The sequence below is a fragment of the Cololabis saira genome, chromosome 21 (genome assembly GCF_033807715.1).
Source record: "Cololabis saira isolate AMF1-May2022 chromosome 21, fColSai1.1, whole genome shotgun sequence".
NCBI lineage: Eukaryota > Metazoa > Chordata > Actinopteri > Beloniformes > Belonidae > Cololabis > Cololabis saira.
The window spans coordinates 23,283,710-23,304,393 of NC_084607.1; the positions used below are offsets into that span (position 1 = coordinate 23,283,710).

A 20,684-nucleotide genomic window follows, 5' to 3' on the forward strand; every position below is an offset into this window, starting at 1 on the left:
TGTTGGATGAAAACATGTCTAGCGTTCCAAAAACTAAAAGACCTCGTTATGAATCCGAGTTACGTCGTGACAAGGTCCGAAATAAAACCAGGATTTGTATAGGAGATGCTTTTGAAAGATGGAGACGGCTGAAAGCGGAGAAGAACTTGAAGACAGACGCCAACATTGCTGATTTTCTCCTGGACAGGTAAGATTCATAGCTAAATGTTTGGCTTTCATATATAAATACCATATTTTCGCGACCATACGGGCGCCGTTTGGAAAGCAGCACCCTCAGTTTTGTGTAATTTCTGTATTTAAAACACACACACGGTGCACCGAACCCAAAGGCCCCGTCTATACACACACACACACACACACACACACACACACACACACACACACACACACACACACACACACACACACACACACACACACACACACACACACACACGTGCGCCGCGGAACACAAACACAATCACACGAGTGTGCGTATTTAAAAATAGAGCAGGAAAAAAACTTTGTTTGATTGTAGGCTACTTTATTTCAGTTTTTACATTAATCAAACTCATCAAAGTCCTCATCCTCTGTTTCTGCATTAAAGAGCTGCGTACCCTACGGCGTAGGCTCTGCGTCCATTTAACGCGGAACCATAAATCAGGGTTCACTTTGAACGGCCGGTGTTGCACCGGTGTTCTGCCAATATCTGCTCCCTGCCGTTAGCCATTGATGACGAATGCAGACGTAATTTTCCCCGCATTATCTTTGGTTAGACACTAGTCTGTGGTAAATGTGTTGGTTGTTGCATATTATGGTAAATGTGTGGAGTGTTCCATAATTATGACAAAAACGCTTGTCTCCTCAGCTATTATGGTCCAAGCACTTCAACCCCAAGTAAAAGACAGTGGAAGAAGCACCACCTGACTGCACCATCACTTTCCAGTATTGGACATGCATCGTCTGAAACGTTTTCAAATCGGTCAGTGATCAGTGCCACGTTGTTTTCATTTTCATTTCATATTTGGAAGCATTTTTTGTCTAAAACAACTAAACTATTTATAGAGAAGACCTGCCACCTACAGAGGAAGCATTGGAAGATGAGGAGTGCACCATGGATGCCTCAGAAGTTCTAGAGGAGAGGTATATAAATACTCTCAAGCTTTCGAATTTGTCTAAATATAAGAAATTATGTTGAACATGTACATTGTGATTGACTGTTTTCTTTTAGTCTACAGAACATGAGCATCCAGGATGCTGAAACCCCGCTCATGAATGAACAGGAGATAAATGACCTAATGAATAATGTTCAATTCCCATGCTTTTTGTGTCTGTCCATTATATTTCTGTATTATTTTGTAGGAGCTGTGGTTTGGGCTCCTACACCATGTCACAAATGAACACAGGTGGGTACTGGGAGGCTGCCAGCATGCAGACTTGCAATCAGGGGGAACTCAAGAGTGGCTTGAGCGAGGCTCCATGGCACACGAGGCCCTGAAGAGTATTGTGCGAAACAAGCGATGGCTCAACGAAGTTCACAAATACCTGAACTTCAGGTAATTTAATGAGTGTGTACACATACTGTACCTAGAAAGTGATTTTCCAAAAAATAAAAAAATGTCTCTATGTCCCACCCCCACAGGTCCACTGCTGATCTGGAGTCCTTCCAAAATCATATTTTAATGTATGCCAGCAAGCGCTCAGCATTTAGCCCTCCTGTCTTTGAGGCCAGGATGCTCCTCGCAGCGATCGATTATAACTACCACAAGGACCGCCCAGAGTTGTGCAAGTCTGATGGAAGCAAGCAGTAAGTGACATGCTCATTTCTACATGTTGGATGTTGGTAACCATTTTACCTGATTACACCATTGAAACTCTATATAAAACACTGTACTGTAAACAGTGTTTCCCCTAGAATTTTTTTCAGGCCCGGTGGTACCCACAGAAAAAACCCTAAACAGACGAGGCGCGTGGGACGGCATATTGGACATGTGACATGCAGCAATATAACCAAGTTTTACATTAAAAATCATTGTAGGCCTATATTGCAGAATTATATCACTTCAATTAAATCATTAGGCTTAATCTAACCTTTAACCAAAGTGTCATGGGCCTGAAAGGCTGCAGTGTGCTGGTCTGACCCATATGAGCATTGAGCACATCTTTTCTATACATTTCAGAGGGATCTCTATGAAAACCCTCTGGGATGGTCCTCTTTTAACGGGCTGCTTGTGCTGACGGGATATGTGACAAAACATCCCTATTCACAATTGAGATTATATCAGTTATAAATAATTTAAACATTGTAGAAGATTTTTTTTCCCGTTTTGTTACAACAGAGTTACATGCATTTGACAATGCCTGGGGGAAAAATGAACCTTTAGTGGTTCTAGTGGAAAGACAATCTATTGTCTGTGTTATTTTCATCATTATTGCTTACCAAAAAAAGAAGCTCAATCAGAACAAAAATGTAAACTAAACAACAAAGCGCTGCACAGGCGCTCCTAAATGTAAATGATCATTGATTTATGAATGAATGGATATGCCGCTTATTTTTGGCATATTACATTTTTTTTTTTTAGGCCTGGCAGGGGGGCTCGTTGGCCTGGCGGCCCCGCCAGGCCTATGCAATGGTAGGGGAAACACTGACTGTAAAACATGGCCCTTGGAATGTGAACAATCTATTTTCTCTGCTTTTATTTTAGGTACAGGAGGCTGTACAAGAAAAATGCCCAAAGGTATATGCTGTACACCAAGAAGACATCGAAGACCTATGGCTACATCCCAGAACTGCAAACAAAGATTCTGCAAAAGAGGCTAGCTGGCAAGGGAATGCCCAGGCGGAGGAGTCTTCGACCCGATGACCCCAGAAAGTACGGCCCTCTTCCCCCTGTGCCGGCACCAACCAAGGAGGAACTCCTGCGCACCCAAGTCAGGAGAGGTCTTGGTAGGTAGAATACCCGTTTATTTCTTTTGCATCTGCGGCTACATACCACACACCAAGTTAGATGTAATGCATATTACATTTATTTTTAAAATAATCTAATTTCTGTTTTTATTTTGCTCTCCTCAGTGTCAGCATTCCAGAGTGAAGACCAGTGAAACCCGTTTCCAGAGCCTCTCAGCCCTTGTCATTTCCATTTTCTGCCACAAGCTGCTTTTAAACCATTTCATAAAGTTTCCACAGTACAGAGCAGCTAATTGTTCAATAGTTATTTATACTATTTATACTGTTTATCCCTCGTTTTATTTATTTATTTTTTACTGTTCCTCTATATTGTAAAAAGCAAAGCATTGTTATTATAAATAAACTTTTTTTATTGAACAAGGAAGAAGTCTCTTTACAAACTTGGAACAAAACAAACAATTTGTAAAAACAAAGTATATACAACAAGTAACTTCAATTAAATTGGAGTCGGTAAAGTTTGTTCACATTGTGGGTATAAAGCCAGTGTACTGGCCTTGAGGGTCAGGGTATTTGTCCCTTATTCTCCAAATGCAGCAGCTGGGGATAACACGACGGTTACCCTGGCCCAGTGATCCATGCTGCCAAAAGGTGTACTGGCGATAAGCAGCATATCTAAACTGCCTATTATCATCGCCTGGTTCTGTAACTTCTGCTACCACCAACACATCATTCCTGTAGTCTCTGTGTATACGCAAATAGCCATCTTCCAAGCAGTAAAGCTCGAAATGAGGCAATTTGCTTATGCAGTGCTAAGGCCCCTGGCCACAGCATTTCCTTTCTGCATCTGTGGCCATCTCCCTGCAGTTCCCACAGGTACACCATGGAAGGGCAGCTGCAGGTGGAAGAGTGGTGCTATCCAATGGAGGCAGGGCATCAAAAACCAATCCAGGGTTCCGGGAGAAGATCCGGGTTGCGAGTGCTCGTAGCCCCATTTCACTCATGTTTTGAATGAGTTCCTAAGTAAACAAACCACAAAATAGCATTTGGCACTTACATTTGATTAAAACTACATAAGATGCTGACATAGATACAGATGGTGATATTACAAGTAATAATTTTACTGCTGCCTATCAAATGTTTAGTATAGCCTACTCTGGAAACAAACCTGTGTCTGTACTCGACGGTCATTTCGGAGCACCTGAACTCTGCCCTCTTCCTCTGCATCTCTGCCTCCTCTCCTTCTCCTTCCTGTGCCACCACCTCCAGCACTGGGACCTGAATTACCTCCACCTCCAGGACCTGCACTCTGTTGTCTTCCCCCTCTTTGGCCTCTTCCTCCTCTTCGTCCTCTTCCACCTCTCTGACCTCTTCCACCACTTTGGCCTCGGTCATCTGGTGCAGGGCCTGCCCTCTCTCCTCTTCCACCTGGTCCATCTCCTCCCTCTAGATTCTCTCCTCTCTGCTCTGTGTCTCCTGGACCAAGACCTGCACCCTCTCTTGTCCCTCTCCCTCTTCTTTTCCTGGGTCTGCTCCGCCTCCTCTCACCTGCCCAGCTCTCATCAGCCTCAAGAGAGGGTACCTCAAAAGTGAGGTCTAAATCAGGCTGAAACAAGAGAGAGCAGTACAGGCAAAGATCATCAGGTACAAGTGCTAGGCTACCTTGACATAAACGTGTATTATAAGCATATTCTATCGTTTAGCCTGTGCAATAATTTAGTGTTATTTTGGAAGTATCAGGCATAATTCCACGGCAACATCCTCAATACCAAAAGCGCATAATTTGGTCCACATACATGGAACTTTTGGACGTGTTTTTAATTCAAATTCTACACGTCATGTAATTTTTCATTACATGACATGTAGACATTACATGACTGATGTATTTTAGGAAAATTACCCTCGACTTTACATGTGGTATTGTCGACGTTACAAAAAGTTATCATCGATATGAGCCTATAGTGTTTCCAACCAAACACTAAATTACTGCATAGCCCAAAATTAGAATTTGCATGGATTTTTCAAATGCGTTCATAAAAAGCTTTACATCGCAACACTAGCCTAATAAAGACATTTTTAACAGGGTAACTAACTGAAAACGTATGCTCCGACTGAAATGTGGTAACATTTACGATTCTGTTTGGCTAATCGCCATTAGTAAATTTTGCAGTACATTATTACTTCACAAAAGATCTTTCATAAAGCATTAAATGCAGAAAATAAACTTACTGTGTAGGACTCGTCGCTTGCCATGGCAGCCTACGTTCCTGCTGCATTCTGCAGCCTACCTGGCAACCTCTGGTCGGGTAGGGGAGGGGGGGAGTACACGCCGCTCAACAATATTTTGAAAATGACTGCAGTACCAGTTTTGGCCATTTTTTTACACACGGCTCCTTTAATGTGGAGTCAGTTTATTCAGACAAAACAGTTCTTATTATGGAAAGCTCAAAATCAGAATTCAACAACCTCACTACAACTGTGAAATTAAGAACTAATTTTGCACATCTAGAAAACCAAGGACACATAATTGCTTAAGGACAAAAGTATTTTGCCCTTTTATAAATCAAACAAGACCTTTCCACGGAAGCAACGATATCCATAAGTGTACATTGTTTAATACAGCATTTGGTTCCAAAGATGGGGCTAAATCTCCATTAAGCTATATTAAGATATTTAATTGATGTTTTCACATGACACACACAAAAAAGGTGGTAAGGCCAAAATGATTAACCCTCCAACAATTATCAGTAGTGTAGCCTTTGTGATATACAACTCACAATAATAGTAATTCCTAACCAAGCTGGCACATCTCTCTTTAGAAATTTTAGACCATTGTCGATTTGTTCCGGTTCATCCTACTCGTCAGTATTCAAGCACTGACTGGCAGCAGATTTATATCATTCCCCAAAATATCAGCATAATCCTCTTTTTCATGATCCTATGCACCTAAACAAGGTTCGCCATGCCTGAAGGAGTAAAACATCCCCACAACATCATGCTCTAAGATTTTTTTTCCTTGTTTTGCCAAACAACAGCAACTTCTATGAGCCCAAACAGCTCACATTTGTTCCAGATCAAAAGGACAGTCTTCCAAAGTTCTATCCCGATTTTTCAGATGTTTATGGGCAAACTTGAGTTTTTGCTGTGATCTTAAAGAGAGTTAATCTGAAACGATGACCTTTGAAGGCCATCTGGCCATCTGGAGATATTGCGTCCAGAAGAAGCCAGTTCAGTAGCAATCATCTTTGTAGACAAAACCAGGAGGTTCAGATATCTCGTACCTTCCACTTCAAGGTTTTTTCTTTCTTTTTTTTTTTTTTTTTTGTTGAGCGCTGCTTATGGAGTCCTTTTAGGAACAATTTAAACACCGACTGCTCTGGTGAGATTTGAAGGCAAAAATGATTTGTAGGTTAATTATTTTGAACACCTCAGCTTTCCCTCCTTCTGTATGAAGGAAACTTAAATATTTATTTTACATGCAAAAGTGAAACAAATAGGGTTCTTAACATTAATTCATGTTTTATAGCTTGGTACAATCATTGGTTAGTATTATGGGGAAGAGTTCTACTCATTACATCTGGGGATATTAATTTGAACTTTAATTATAGTTTTAACATTCCCTATATTGCCATATTATCCTACCGTTAAACTGTCCCAATAACATACAAAAGCATGATTCTTACTGTATGAATGAGTAAATAAATGCACATGTGGATATCAACCAGGCAGCAGCGATAAAGATCAATACATAATTATTGTCAAAGCACATTTTTAACTTTAGCATGAGACCGACACAGAATTATAGTTCTGCTTTATGTGGATGATGTGCTTTTGTTGGCATTATCAAGCCCCAATCTTCAGCTCTCTCTGGAGTGGTTCGCAGCCCAGTGTGAAGCAGTAGAAATGTGAATCAGCACCTCCAAATCCGAGACTATCAATCTCAGTTGGAAAAGGACAGAGTGGCCTCTCAGAATCCCCCTCAAACTGGGGATGAGGCAGTTTTTTAGGTGGAGAATTTCGAGTTTCTCTGAGTTTTGTTTAAAAGTAGAGGGAGTACAGAATAGGAGATCAGTGCTGCAATTGGATTAATGTGGACTCGGTACCGGTCACTTGTGGTGAAGAGAGAGCTTATCCACAAGGCGAGGCTCTCTGTTTGCCAGCTGATTTACATTATGTTTCAATCTTAACCCGCTGAGCATGAATTGTGGGTACTGACTGAAAGAAGAAGATCATGGTTACAAGCAGATGAAAGGAGTGTCCTCCACAAAGGCAGCTTGATTCTCGCTTAGAGAAAGGCTGAGAAATTCAGTCATCCTGGAGGGACATGGACTGGTATTCTGGGCATGTCCAACTGCCAGGAGGCACCAGGAAAGAGCCAGGACACAGTGAAGGGATTATACTTCTTGGTTGGCTGGGAAACTTCAAGGTATTGCCCCAGAAGAGCTGAGGGAGGTTGCCAGCGACAGGTACATTTAGTTTATTTTTGATGTCTAATTTTCCCCGGATCTGTCTCATAAAATTCTTGCACAAAAGCACTGAGAAGACTTTATTCCTGTCACATTCCCAAAATACTGTTCACCTATTCATTTTGTTTTGATTATATTTTCCTTTTGTTTCCAATTGGCTTGAAAATAAGATATCAAGTAACTCTTTTATACCACACTTGAGGCATTAATTTCCGTTTGGAACATTTGTTGAAACAGCCTTGAATTTATTCGTCAGGTCCTTATCTGAAAGTCATTACCTTGTACCATAACTTTTGTTTTGCTAGCACAAGATCTTTCATTTTATTTGTCCTTGTATAAAAGAACAAAAAATAGATGAAAAATAAAAAAAATACTTACCCATGACAAGTAGATAAAAACCAAGTGTAATGACTGCACAAACCAGCACACATGAAGGATTCTGAGTCAAATTTCTCTACAAAACAAGAAATAAAGCTAAAACGTCTAACAGCAGCTGTAGATGGTAATAGTGGGTGAGGAATGTCAATGATAGAAAGGATTGATTATCAGGGTTTGCAATCAAACACATAGAATGCATGTTTTAGTTTAATTTTAATTCAAAAAAGCAATTTGGTGGAGAACGAGGGAAAAGGACCGTGCTCAATAAATATTGTTCGAGGAGTGAAGTCATCTGACATTTAAGAATCAGCCAGCCGTGGCCAGCCAGAACAGTGTGAGACTGTGTGTCCGTTTTTGCGTATTGGTGAGTAGACAGGAGGGCCCAGAGGGCACACAGCTCAGACAGAGTCATTATTTAGTACCACACAGACGATGGCGTGGCCTTATACACACACATACACACACACACACCTCTACGCAAGCACTACATCCATAAGGCCTGAGGTGTCAGGATTTTAACAAGAAACAGCAGTTACCTTACCTGTTGCTACTTTCTTTGGGTCCTGCCTTCTAGTCACAAATGATCAAATCCAGACAAGTTTTCTAATTCACCGTTTATATAAATGCAGCCACACTGAATGACCTCATCTTTTCTATCCATTTATATTCTAAATATACACCAATAGTGAATAACCAAATAATGACCAAAGGTACTACATTTGTAGCATCATACAAAGATCTGTTAATCCTACATTTGTGAAAAAAAAATTGCAACCTTTGCAACAAATCAAGTGGTAAATGTTTCCACATTCTTGATATACAAAATAGTGAAAGCAGCCATCTTAGGAGCCAATTAATGTTTTTGTCATGACAATGCTGAGTGTTGAAAGGCTTTCTTTCCAATATTCTCTTTGAACGGGAGTCAAAAGCTTAGATTTTTTTTTGAGGAAATGTTCTCTTACTTTTGTGAAAATTCCAATTGAGAAGTCCTGTGGTGCACAGGAATCAGCCGTCAATCAAAATACATGTTTTGGGATTTAATTACATGTACTTGTTATATTACTATATTGTTAACCAGACTATTTACGTGAGATTTTCACAAAGTAAATGGCTATTGCTCACCACACTACGCAAAGAATGCACAACAAAGTGCTGCTCTGCATATGTATATTTTGTATTACTGTGCATCTTGCGATTTCCTTTCTCAACATCTAAAAGTTTGATTTCAGGGGGCATTGCCCCCTCTCATCCCAGCGTAGAGCTGCCTCTGGTTGTGATCAAAGTTGAAGGTCTGTATCGTGGTGCTTGATCAGTATGAAAAGCTATCAAAATCACATAATATGGGGATGTTGATATAATTATAAAAGGAATACATAAAACTAGACCCCTTCTATTCTTACTTACCAGTGTATTGAAGCCAGCCTGTCCTGCGCCACTTTACCTCTATAACCCTCTCTGCCAGCCATCTCCACTTTGAGCCAACAAACATCACCACCACCTCTGAGCCTCCAACACCTCTGAATGCCCTCTGAAAACATAGCCCAGCACCCTTCTCACGATAAGGACGACCCGTGTTTCATCAGTTATTTCAAAAACACTTTCAAAGTATTGCATCATTGGTTGTTTAACAAACAAAAAGGAGCTTAAGAGAGGTTAAGCCCAGAAAATGTTCTCACCTTTCCACGGATGGTCAGTCACTGGGTGAATGTCAAGTCGTCAGTTTTGAAATGTTAACACAAATGGTGTATGTTAGAAAAGGTCTGAAGGGGAGTTAGGAATAAGCCTTTCATGATAAACACACCAGTCCCTTAAGGAGGACTTTTGGCTATGCAGTAAAACTAGAGCAGAGCAATGTGAATAAAATAAAATGAAACAAAACGTTATTTGTTTCAGATACATTGTGAAGTATACTGGGGAACATATCCAGCCAGTGCAGCTGCAGAACAAAGAGGATTTGAATGAGCTGCGCATTGGTTTAGAGTTTGGGTATGTGTGTGTTGTGAGGAGATTTTGGAATGTATTTGTGATGGAGTCTTATCCTTAGTTTGACTCCATGACCTTACCCTGGGAAAAACTGCATGGAAAAACAGCAAACACACTCACACACACAGATGCACAATCAAACAGACAATGCTGGAGGCAGTGGTTGATGTACACCACTCCATAATAGTAAGCCAAAGGGGTTGGATGAAGACAGAGGGGGTGGGAGGGAAAAGCCCAGAGAGTCAGCAGAGCTAAAATTACAGTCCTGTCACACCACATCAGTGCCGATGACCGTGCGTGTGAATGCACTTGAATGCAAGTGAGACAGAAAGTGTTTTCCTTTGCCTCCGCCTGAAGACACTTGGAGGAAGTAAACAAAACAATCATGAAAATATAGCTGCACATGCGTAACCGCTGCATGAACATATCTGTTTTTTAATGTTGCCCATTCAATAGCAATATCACATCATAGGATAGCATTGGCAGAGTCGGTCAAGGTCTTTCAATGAAAAAAACAGGTGGGACTGAACTTGTTCAAACACTAAAGACGTATAGCAATGAGCTGCAGAGTTTTCTGTCTAGACCAGCACAAGGTTTTCCTAAATAATGCCAGCTTTGAGAAGCTCTTCCCTCACTCTTGCTCCAAGGCCAAATTTGTTTTTTCATTAACTCCTAACGTAAAGACAAAACCAGATCTTGGTCTCAGAAACTAAAGCTGTGTCTCATTAGAGTTTGGACTTTTGTACTTGGTAGATCAGTACATCCTACTACAGAGGATGGAGTTTGGCATTTCTTCTATTGGAATGGCAGCCCACTTGTTGGCATCAGAGTTCAGCTGTCAGACCCCTACATACCTGCAACTGTCAGAAGAATTTTTGTTTTTCAAATAGGGTCCGCCTAGATAAATCAACTACAAGTTAAAACAACTACTTTTTCTGCACAAAACATCTTACAAATGAGACAACCCTTGGGAACTAACTGGGTTTGACTGAGCTGAGCCCGGCCAGACTAATGTGTTCACCTGTGTAAGGCCTGGGTCAAGGGTGACACTGTAGTGACGTCTGGGTGAGGGACATCAACTTGCAAATTTTTTATTTTTTGCATGAATCTAAAGGATTTACCATCCATTTTTCCTTGGGAGACCTTGCTAAGGACAAAGGCCTGGGATAACATAGCGCCTGGAATCACCCAATTGTACCAACCCCTCTATCACAATAAGGTGGTGATTTGAAGAGGTAGGTGATGGATTTGAGGAACCACCACAGTTGGCGGGTGTTTTGGGAATGTCCAAATTCAAGATCACCCCATGGCAGATATAGGGGAGGATGTAACTCTCAGCTGGCATAATCCACATAATAACTGAGATTTATGAAGCAGATTTCGACAGATTAGAGTCAAAATGACAAGTTTGAGGGTGTTTTTGTTCTCACAAGTTTGTCTTGAGTAAACCTTATGAATGTTGCAGTGGACGCACAAGAAACACTATACTGTGTGCCATGAAACAATTAAAAAAAGTTACAAAGAGGCTAACAAACCTCTAGCTTCATAAGCTGTTACTATATCAAAATGTATTCTGCATTAAAATATTGAGAAACCTTCCTGTTCTTAAATGGGACTTTATTTTGAAAAATATACATTGACGCCACATGCAACACCACCTGATCCATATGTTCAGAAAAAATAATCAAATTACTCTAACTATTTACATTAAATGATAAACTAAATATTACATTATATATTATTATAATACCTTATACATATTGAAATTATATTTTCATGTTATAATATAATATAGTAACTGTACTGTACCTATGTGTGTTTGTGAGAGAGTGTATTGTTGGGTTTGTGTGTGTGTGTCTACTGTCCACATGCGAAAGTGTGTGTTGACATTGATGAATGAGCTCTACAAAAGAGCAATCTGCTACCACGGCTCTATAAAACAACCACAATTCACCTCAGGAAACATGCTTTTGAAGAGGTTCTCCAACATCAGCTGGTGTCCTGTGTGTGAGTGCATCTGTGTATAAACAACTAAGGAGAGGTTTGTGTGTATATTTAGGACTTTCCAAATATTTTAATTTTTGCATGCACCAGTGGCAGAAAGAAGAGACAGTTTTTTGCATCAACTGCAATTTCCAGAATACAGTCACTTCTAAATTACAATCAGCAAACATCAGATATATAGGTATAAACATCTCCCCTAGGCTGTCAGAGCTAACAAAACTAAATTATTTTCAGCTCTTATAAAAAATAGAGATTGATCTTACCCAATGGAATTCTCTTCCCATTAAACTCATGGGGAGATTTGCCACCATCAAAATGATGGTTTTACCAAAAATAAATTATCTTTTTTCAATGATACCCTTCAAACCCCCTGCCTCTTGGTTTAAGTCACTGGATACTGTATGTATCAAAATTTCTATGGAAAAATAAAAAACCACGTGTTAGCTTAAAAACATTACAAAAAAACAGAGACTGTAGAGGTTTAGACTTACCTACTGCTTCTTAGTTAATAGGTTACAGTATATCTTAAAATGGTGCAAAAATCACTCACTAGATAGTCAATGGCTGGATTCAGAATAAGTATTTTGCATGATTTGGAAATCGGAGATTTACCATTTATCAGTCAAAACATCAAGCATCATAAATGCTTTAAAATTATTAATATTAGCTCCTCTGACAGCCTGGTGGGACTTCCTTAAAATAACCAAAGTCTATCTTTCTCCATGTGATCGCACACCCATATGGAACAACCCAGAAATTCTGAAAAATGATAAAAGGATAGTAAACTTCACTCAGTGGAGAGATCAAGGAATAAAGTATTTACAACATATAATCATAAGTGGATATTTTGTACCTTTTAACACACTAACTGTTCAATATGTAATTAGCTGTAACACATTTTTAGACTACCAACAACTCAAGTCTATAATAAGTAAAAAATATAAATTCAACCAACTGGATCTGCAACGTCCCATTAAGGTAACAGAATTACTTAATCTAAACACCCCATAATTACTATCAAAACTTGACAGGTTAATGTTCAAAATAGATAACTCAGTCTCTCTTCCGATCTCAAAATGGGAGGCTGACCTTTCTCTTAGCACTAATCAAATTTCTTGGTCATAAATACAGTATGTTTAAATACTTTCACTATGATGAAGAATCCAAACTTGCAACTTATACAATACAAAGCACAGGACAAAGGATGTTCCGGATGGGTTTTGCACCCAATAATATCTGCTCACAGTGCACAGAGAACACCCCTGATAATTATATGCATGCTTTATGGTTTTGTGCACCTGTGCAGAAATTTTGACTGGAGGTATCTGAAGATTTATCCACATGGCTCAATTGCAGAATTCCTTTGTGCCCTACACTATGCATACTAGGTCATAGGCCTGGGTGATATCCACATGGAACCTAACTTGGCTCACTTGGTTCTCACTGCCTTATGTATCGCAAAAAAACCTTCTAATGAACTGGAAACAAAAATCTAATCTATGTATTAATCAATTTAGGAATCTTTTGTCGGATCATATCAGTAACGAGATAAAGTCTGCTTCCACTAAACATTCGGCAGAACTGCATTCTCTCTGGTCCCAGTTTATGGACTTTATCAGCTAGTGGGGTCGGGTGGGTGGTGATCCTGTAACTCTTGAAATTGGGGGTTGACTTGGGGCGCTGGGATACAGGCTTCTAGTGGCCCTTGGGGGCAGGGAGTGGGGAGGTGGGGAATGGCCTGGTGGAGACTTTGTTGGTCTATGGGGGGTCTTACCTCGTGGCGGCAGTTGGGGTGGTTAGGAATGGCCTGGGTGGCGGCCACTTGCCTTGAGCGGTTCTCCTGGATTTGGGGCTCTTTGCTGTTGGGCTTGTCTGGATGGGTCCTTGTTCGGGGGTTCTCACGCTCTGTGCCCGTCTCCGCTTCCCCCCCGCTGCCCTTGCAGCTGGGCATGCCTTTGGCTCTGGGGCTCCCGGTTTTATTGGGGCAGGTGCCGGCCCGCCGGCGTTGACTGTCAAGGTGGCCCCATCTCTCGGGGCAGGCTGGCCTCTCGTCAAGTGGGGGTTGTGGGCCTGGAGGGGGTGGACCTCTTGGCCACGTGATCAGCCTATGCTGGGTGGCTGGTGCTCGGCTGGGTTCTGGTCTATCACCATAGGTTTCAATTCAATTCAATTTTATTTATATAGCGTCTAATACAACAGATGTTGTCTCTAGACGCTTTCCAGAGATCCAGAACATGAACATAAACATAAACATAAACCCCCGAGCAATTATTACATAAACAATGGCAGGTAAAAACTCCCATAGTGGGAGAAAAGCCTTAAGCCAAACAGTGGCAAGGAAAAACTCCCCTTTAGGAGGGAAGAAACCTTGAGCAGGACCAGGCTCATAAGGGGGGACCCTCCTGCCGAAGGCCAGACTGGGGGAGTCGGGGACGTCAGCAGCACACAGCAGACATGCACGCGGGCAGGTGGAAGCAGCAACGGGATAACCGGGGATGGGGGGGGGGGGCGGGACCGCAGGCCAGAATGCAGCTCCCGAGGCTCTGGCCTGCAAACATGCACAAAGGGGGGCCAGCACAAGAAACTACAGGAGCAATGGACAAAAACGATAGCTATGAGATATTTATAATAAATAAAAACGGAAATGGAGAAGAGAGGAAGGGAAAAGGAGAGGAGAAGAAGGGTGAGAGGCACCGCCCAGTGGATCATGTCGGTGCCCCCCTGCAGCATAGGCCTATAGCAGCATATCTACCACGAAGCTATATTTGAGACTAACTATTATAGTCTTGTTCTATAGCTGCAACTATGACTACTGACTCTAACACACTAGAGTTTACACTACCTAGAGATTTACCAACACCAGCTAGAGGTTTACTAAACACTAACTATAGGCTTTACTAAACAGAAAGGTTTTAAGTTTAGTTTTAAAGGTGGAGGTGGTGTCAGCCTCCTTAACCCAGATTGGAAGTTGGTTCCATAGTAATGGTGCCTGATAGCAGAATGCCCGCCATCCAAATCTACATTTAGATACTCTAGGAACTACGAGTAAACCTGCACTCTGAGAGCGGAGAGCTCTGCCAGGAAGATAAGGCACTATCAGGTCTTGTAAATACTGCGGAGCTAAGCCGTTTTGGGCTTTATATGCAAGTAATAAAATTTTAAATTGGATTCTGAATTTTACAGGTAGCCAATAGAGCGACGCTAACACTGGAGAGACGTGGTTTCTCCTGCTGATTCCTGTCAGCACTCGGGCTGCTGCATTTTGGATCAGCTGGAGCCTATTCAGCAAATAACTTGGACATCCTGCTAATAACACATTACAGTAATCTAGTCTAGACGATACAAACGCATGAACTAGTTTTTCTGCACCACTCTGCGAGAGGATTTTCCTAATTTTTGCAATATATTACGGAGATGGAAAAACGCTATTTTACAAACCTGATTAACATATGGTTTAAACAACAAATCCTGATCGAAAACAACACCAAGGTTTCTCACAGTTGCACTGGAAGCCATCACAACACCATCTAATCCCTTCCTAAAATGCTCTGGACCAAGAATGATAACCTCTGTTTTATCTGAATTTAGAAGCAAGAAATTTCTGGACATCCAGTCCTTGATGTCCCTAAGACATGCCTGAAGTTTAACTAACGGTTCTGTTTCATCCGGCTTCATAGACAAATAGAGCTGCGTATCATCAGCATAACAATGAAAGTGTATGCCGTGATTCTGGATTATACTTCCCAATGGCTGCATGTATAAACTGAACAAGATTGGTCCTAGCACTGAACCCTGCGGAACACCATAACAGACCCTTGACTGTTCTGAAGAAACCTCATGTACATGAACAAACTGGAACCTGTCAGATAGATATGATTTAAACCAACGTAGAGCTGTCCCTTTAATCCCAACAACATGCTCTAACCTGTGCAGTAAAATGCCATGATCTACAGTGTCAAAAGCAGCACTGAGGTCCAGTAGAACCAATATGGACACCAATCCCCTATCTGAGGCCATAAGAAGGTCATTTGTGACTCGAATCAGTGCTGTCTCTGTGCTATGATGCATTCTGAACCCTGACTGAAAGACTTCAAACAGATCATTTCTATACAAATAGTCACATAACTGGCCTGAAACAGCCTTTTCCAGAATTTTAGATACAAATGGAAGGTTGGAAATTGGCCTATAATTAGCTAAGGTGTCTGGGTCAAGAGAAGGTTTTTTAAGTAAAGGTTTAATTACTGCCACTTTGAAAACCTGGGGATTCGGGATTCTTCCTTTTCAACTTCTGGTCTCTGGTGGCTTGGTTGTGCCCTCCATCCTCCACTGTAGTTCAGGTAAAATCTTGTTTTCATTTTGTACACACACAGTTACAAAGACATACACACCTGCTCACTCACTTACATGCTCACCCCACAGTTTTGGGGGAGAGATAATCGCAGTAGCCTAGTCTTGATTCAGTTTTAGAGACCTGAAATGGTTGATGTTTGTGTCTCTGCCTGTTCCAGTTTCTGTTTGTTAGCTTTCTCTATTGCAGATTCCAAAGGCTTGTGTGCCTGTTGTGTGTTTTCCTCTGTTTCTCTCATTTCAGACTTGCAGACTTGCATTTCAGACCCCCGCCCCCACCCTACCCCCACCTGATCCCCTTCATATATGTTTAAAGATTCACACAATGATGAGAAAACTGGGTTATACGCTTCTGAATATTAAAAAAAGAAGATACAAATTATTCATTCAACTTTTGATTTTATTTCCACCCATCACCAGTGTATGCAAACAAAGCAAGCATACAGCAAGCATCTCAACTCCTTCAATGGTGATCTTGTTCTTCTAGATTATTTTTCTTCTTTTTTCATCTTTTTTAAATGTTGGCTGTTGGAAAGCAGTGAAAAAGGTGCATTACTGCCTCCAAAAGGTACAGACTCATATATTTCCAAGTCAGTGAATCCTACTGGGTCCAACTGGGTCCAAAACTGTAATAGAGACACGAAGGCTGAAAGGACACAGGAAGAAGCTGGTCACACAGCCTCCAAGGTAATAACAACTAACAGAAGCCTTGTTTTTGCAGTTCTCAAATTAGCACATGAGGATAAACTGCTTAACTGCATATTTGCCATAGTCGGGCAGAAGCCATCAACGATGCTGTACAGTGCTCATGATGACATGGGTCTCAACTGATGTTTTCACGTCAAATGTTACCACATTCAGTTCAACATCTTCTCATCTTCCACCTGATGTTGAATAAAAACAACTGTAAAACACTATTTATATGCACAAATCTGGTGCTGTATGAAACTAAAACATGTAGCAATACATAACAGATACAGAAGTTATCAGAAAATTGACAATCCGCCTTTTAAACACAACTTGTTCATTAGTAGGGGACTGATTGTACTTATGATACAAGTCATTCATTCCTGCTGTGTGAAGCATCCAGGTATACTTTATTTAACCATTTTTTTTACCACAATATGTCAGAGTCATTGTGATAATTTTCCATTAATTGCAAATGAAATACTAATTGGGTGGAATATAACTGTGCCCTTGACAGGAGGTGTGGAGGGGATGCAGTAGAGTGGGGGTAAATAAGGTCCACTGACAGTTACTGTACCTTTCCTGTGCATTGAAGGGCATAAGCCCAGGATTGCTTGGCCCCTTGGGAAATATTCCTGCTCTAAACCTGAAGGGTGAAGATTGTTCCTTTCATCTCCCCTTTTTTCACTCCTTGTTTTCTCTTAACTTCTTGTTCCATCTTTTTGCAATTTCTTCCCACTATCCTAGTCTCTCATAGCACCTGTAATTCCTGATTTCTCTCCTAAAGTGGTCCTAATAGGAAAAGCCTGCAGTTGTCAGCACTAGTTTATGAACTCTCTCTTCCTCTTTTCTCTAGCTGTATCCATCTCTCTCCCAGACACATTCATAATCTTATGATTATAATGAGAAACGAGGGGGCCTACTGTTTTTATGCACTAATTTGTTGTGAACTGTGGTGCATGGGCGGTAATGAAACAACCTGTAAAGCTCAAGGTCAGTGATTTGAACATTATACACTGTTATTCTCAACACATTCTAGAAACAAGCTGCTTTGCCTTGGCAATCAACGCATTAACCTTGTGTATTTTTGGGTGTCATTAAATCCATTCTGTCCATTGTGGGAATGGATGTTGCCATGGGCTAAGCTGCAATTGTTAAGGTTAAGGACTGCTACAACGCAGGACAAAGCAGTGAGTTATTCCCATGACTTGCCTGTATGGTATCAAATGCTTCAAAAATAGCAGCTAGACTTGTTGACTTGGATATCTCCACGGATAAGATATACCAATGTATCACTAGAGTGTTGTCTTTTTACTTTTTGTGTAGTACTGAAGGTATTACCATCAAGCCAACAACCACTTTATTTATTCAGCTTTCTTTGGCTCCTTTTTAACTCCTTTTTTACACAAAGTGAAAACAACAGTAGAAGTGTACATAGATGTATAATTTAACCATAATTGTTTGGTCTTAGGTAATTTTGTCAAGTATACATTTTTACTTTTTACAAAATTGGTCAGGAATGTGTTCGTAGGAGTTAGTTGAGGCATCAATCTCAAGCAGTGTTTTTTGACAAAAATAGTGATATGTGAAAGCAGCGATGAACGGGCCCTCGCACCCTTGTGCACGTTCAGGTGTGCTGCAGTGGAAGCGCTTGTATGACTTGCATGTAGATATCTTCAGGCCTGGACATTTAGCTGATGACACCAGCCACGACTCTCTTAAAAAGATATCGATATCGACCAAATTATGTGCAAGGACTCAAAACCGAGTACGATGACACCACCCACAAGTCTTTATGTCAAACCATTCAAAAGTTATTGCAGAAAATCGGAACTATCACATATCGACCAATCAGAACAAGGGGCGGGGCTAATTCAGGCCAATGAAGGTCAAGTACTCAATACCGAGTCCGATGACACCACCCACGACTCTCTATGTGAAACGGTAATGCTTTTGACTGAGAAAAGTAATGCACGTTGTCGCAGGATGGAGACGCACATTTTGATGTATAACACACCTGGGGGCACGTTACGGTTCGGGCCGTATTAACTGCCGGAGGAGTGGCATAAATTGCGCCAAAATTACACGATTCATTCAAAATGGCCGACTTCCTGTTCAGTTTCGGCCATGGCGCCAAGAGACTTTTCTTTAAGTTGCGACATGATACAGGTGTGTAGTGATTTTCGTGCATGTACGCCAAACCGTATTTTAAACCGTATTGTGTATAACAGTGGAGTAACTTTATCCATGTTTTGGGTCATGGTGATGCCAGTTCACAACCGGAACACATGTCACAGAGACTCAGCTCAGCCCGACTCCAGTCAAAACAACAAACGCATCACGTGATTAATAGTATATTGTTTTAACAAACTATCACCTTATAACGTGATTAATAGTATATAAACGTGAAACGTTTATTGTTCTAACAATAAACGTTTCATGTTATAACGTGATACTGATATTTTTTTTCTCTGGTTTCTGTGGCTAGATTGTGAGCTGACTGGCTCATATTTGCAGCAGCAGCAAATATGATGTACAAGATGGCGGTAATGATAACTTCGGTCAAGATCCATTCAATATATTTGGGGGTTCATTTAATATATTCAAGGTCCATTCAATATATTATGGGTTCATTCAATATATTCAGGGTATATATATATATATATATATACACACACACACACCATATTTTCTGCACTATAAAGCGCACAGGATTATAAGGCGTACCTTCAATGAATGACGGATTTTAAAACTTTTTCCCTATATAAGGCGCACCGCATTATAAGGCGCTACAGTAGAGGCTGGGGTTACGTTATGCATCCATTAGACCGAGGGTCGGCAACTCCGGAGCCGCATGCGGCTCTTTCATCCTTATACTGCGGCTTCGAGTGGCTTGGGAAAATAAATTACAAAAAAAAAAAAGTATTAAATTGAAGTGTATTTTATTTGTGTTAGTTCTTTAATATTTTATTTCTAAATTGGAAGATTATTGTGATCTTGACATATTAGAATAAATATATTTTATTGTTTTTCGTCGCTCAAAATACGTATATGTCTATGGTTGCGAGACCTGTTGTTGCTCAATATTGATCTATATATAAGGCGCACCGGATTATAAGGCGCATGGTCAGCTTTTGAAAAAAATTGAAGGCTTTTAGGTGTGCCTTATAGTGCGGAAAATACATATACCGTATATATATATATATATATATATATATATATATATATATATATATATATATATATATATATATATATATATATATATATATACACACACACACACACACATAAAAGACACAAGCAAAGCTTAAACTGTAATCTTATGTCTTCACTGAATATACCCATCCAAAATTCACTCGTCACAGTTCCAAAAAATGTATTTCCAAATATTGAAAAAAAATAATAAATTGCGCTTTTACATGATAGTTTTCAGACCTGCCGATAATCCAGTTCATCACAAAAATGTAGTGGAAACACTTTTATCACATTTGCGTGTCTCTGGCATCTCTTGATGTCACGTAATTGGTCAATCAAAAATCAAAATGTAGTTTTGTTTTTGGACTCATTAATATGATGTATCTTTCCTAAACCAATACTTAATCATTATGCATTACTGCCTTAAATAAAGGCTTTGCGTCTGACTTTTCATTTTAATGATCATCAGCTGCCTTCATCCTCTGACTATTTTCTCAATATTAGTAGCAGCAATTATGATAACTTGTCAAAGACTGCTTTTGGCCATCTTTTTCAAAGTCCAGATTTTCTCTTTTGTTGTCTTGAAGAGAAGTCTTGCAGGGCAAGATGTAGAGAGTTACGGAGGGAGAGAACCAGGAGAGTTACGCTCTTACAGAGAAAAAATGCTCTGTGGACGCCAAGTAAATTCCATGGGGTTCCCATACTTTCCCAGATGGGTTTAGTGTAAGTAAACCCAT

At 40.5% G+C, this 20,684-nt stretch overlaps 1 long non-coding RNA gene across 2 annotated transcripts; it reads left to right on the forward strand.

Moving 5' to 3' along the window:
- The first annotated feature begins 846 nt into the window (after positions 1–846).
- Positions 847–2,339, forward strand: LOC133422378 (uncharacterized). 2 transcript variants are annotated; one of them, XR_009770738.1, is made up of 4 exons: positions 847–961; positions 1,045–1,122; positions 1,211–1,535; positions 1,622–2,339. It is a non-coding gene; the product is annotated as an uncharacterized LOC133422378 (long non-coding RNA). The 2 variants fall into 2 exon arrangements; XR_009770737.1 differs by having other exon boundaries at positions 1,045–1,535.
- Positions 2,340–20,684: the final 18,345 nt, after the last annotated feature.